The following is a 2,500-nucleotide window of genomic DNA, read 5'->3' as shown; positions in this document are numbered from 1 at the left end:
GGAGGTTGTCAAGGTAGTCAATGAGGGACTGGCCTGGCGGCGTGGCGGGGGCGTTCAGCGCGCCGCGCTTCAACACGAAGGTCAAGACGTCCTTGCCTGCGTTCTCCATCAGGAAGATGAGCTTCGCGCGACGGACGCAAACTTTCGGAGCGGCGGCCATGGTGGAGGGCTTGGGACACAGTTCTTCTCGCCAGCAGCCTGCAAAGAAATTTCCCAAGTGAGGAGCAGGGCAGGAGAGACGTGGTTTGCAAGGCTCAGTGCGGGAGGGAGGGAGTTGAGCCTTGAAGTGGCCGGCCTGAGCACCGGGATGTGGGGACAAGACAAAGAGGTGGATGGGAGTAAGAGACACTATGGCACACGGCATGGCACGTGTTGTGTCCAAACCATTTGACAAGACAACACGAGGCAAGACTTGACTGTGTGTGTGTGTGTGTGTGTGTGTGTGTGTGTGTTGTGTGTGTGTGTGTGTGTGTGTGTGCAAGTAAGTAAGTAATTAAGTAAGTAATCAAGTAAGCAAACCTGTATAAAGTATTTCAAGGTGTACATACAATACACAGTCACGTGAGCCGAGGCTCTCTGACGGTGTATTGTACAGTAGAGCAGAGGGCAGGAGTGCAAACAAATTATAATGTACAACAACATAATGAATTGTACTGTACAGCGGCAGTACCGCGCCGCTACAGAGAAGATAAACACTAATACAAGTGTCTCACACTAACTTAATAATAATAAAATAATGATGATAATAACAATAACAACAAGAGTAGTGATAACAATAATACTAATAACTACACCAACAACAACAGCAACAACAACAACAACAACAACAACAACAGCAACAATAATAATAATAATAATAATACCAATAAGAATATTAGTAACAAATAATAGTAACTAGCATTAATAAACATAATTAATAACTAATACTGGTAACTAGGGCAACAACAACAATAAATACCAACAACAACAACAACAACAACAACATCATCAACATAATAATAATAATAATAATAATAATAATAATAATAATAATAAAAGTAATAATGATAACAGCAACAAATGCGATGACTGCAATAAATAGCATCAAAATCACAGCTTTTGTTGATGAAGTGGTTACTTTTTAACCTGTTGTTTGTTTGAACATTTTATCAGTTGTAAGAAAAACTTTGTCTATCAAGAGGCAAACTGTTCACAACAATTTTGGTCCAACTTGTCACACTGTTTGTGAATAATATTGTTGTCAGTATCGCACAAATAAGGTTAACGTTGTTACTTCTCGTGTGAGAAACATTTTCTGCCAATTTGAATATTGAATTATGTCCAAGATTTTGATGTATTAATAACAATGTGAAGTACTTATGAATGAAGGGAAACCTGCAAATACTGAAGGCTGAGGAAGCTTTGGATGCAGACTCTTTACGGAAAATGTACAGCGAAGAATTTTATTTTGCCGTCTTGTTGCTTTTGTTAAAAAGACGGCCATGTAGATGCCCATGTAGGAAGGCAGTGCATGAGATGTGGGCAGCGTGAAGTACACTGCGTGTCACCCACTGCTTCACTTGTTACATTACCCACAATTCTTTTTGAAATGCCAGCTGTTTGAGAGACATTTAAACATATGTGTGTGTGTGTGTGTGTGTGTGTGTGTGTGTGTGTGTGTGTGTGTGTGCGTGCGTGCGTGCGTGCGTGGACCGTATGCATTTTTGGCAATTATTTCTTTGGCGGAAAAGATGCCCACCAGTACACAGTGGAGTGGTCTCCCCTTGTTTCACAGGACGTGGACTCCAGCTTGAAAAGACTCCTCGATAAAGTTCATGACATGTTCAGTATTTGCCTCCCTATTAAGTATATAGATGTTTCACACAAAAGGCTCCAAAACCCACACATTTCTCAAACAGTAATCAACTCGACAAGACCCAAAAATCAGTTGTACAGAGAGCTTCCTAAACCGTAAGCTCCGCCCTCTGTTCCGTTGAGGATATAGACAGGCGGACAGATGTGGATGCAGACAGAGACAGATAGGTAGACAGGTAGATAGACAGATTGTGTCCAGTTTTTGTGGTATATAGTCTTGCCTCGTTAGTGCCTCATTTTCTACTTTCTGAGTGTGTGCAGTAGAAAACACAGTGAAAACAATTACAAGGAAAGAAAAGAGTAAGTGTACTCACCTCAAGAGTGCAGGTGTGTACACTCCGGGAGACGGGAGGAAGGAAGGCGCGAGGCGGGAGGTGCCTGTGGGGAGAGACACACTGTGCTTCATGCTCTTACATTTATACTCCACAAGCACAAGTCTGTATCTGTGTACATCTATCTATCTGTATCTATCTGTATAAACAGAGAGAGAGAGAGAGAGAGAGAGAGAGAGAGTCATCCAAAAATGTACTCACTGTTTGACTCGCTATAATTTTTTTTTTTTTTTCAGAAACAGTTGGCCAAAATAATAATGGCAGAAGTAAGACTAAGCTTTGAAGAAAGAACATGTCATAAAGTGTTACTGGAG

The 2,500-nt window shown here is 41.5% G+C and overlaps 1 long non-coding RNA gene across 2 annotated transcripts in view; it reads left to right on the top strand.

The window, feature by feature from the left end:
- Positions 1-2,500, top strand: part of LOC135098762 (uncharacterized) — a 47,957-nt gene that overhangs the window by 45,379 nt on the left and 78 nt on the right. Inside the window, exons 5-6 of one of the 2 annotated variants that reach the window (XR_010267338.1) lie at positions 113-217; positions 2,423-2,500. The exon at positions 2,423-2,500 is cut by the window's right edge and continues 78 nt beyond it. This is a non-coding gene — a long non-coding RNA (uncharacterized LOC135098762). The remainder of the gene's footprint in view (positions 1-112; positions 218-2,422) is intronic. The other variant, XR_010267337.1, reaches the window with a different exon arrangement.

Source organism: Scylla paramamosain, unplaced genomic scaffold (assembly GCF_035594125.1).
Source record: "Scylla paramamosain isolate STU-SP2022 unplaced genomic scaffold, ASM3559412v1 Contig79, whole genome shotgun sequence".
Classification (NCBI taxonomy): domain Eukaryota; kingdom Metazoa; phylum Arthropoda; class Malacostraca; order Decapoda; family Portunidae; genus Scylla; species Scylla paramamosain.
The sequence above is the reverse complement of the archived record's forward strand: the minus strand, read 5'-3'. Positions and strand labels throughout refer to the sequence as shown.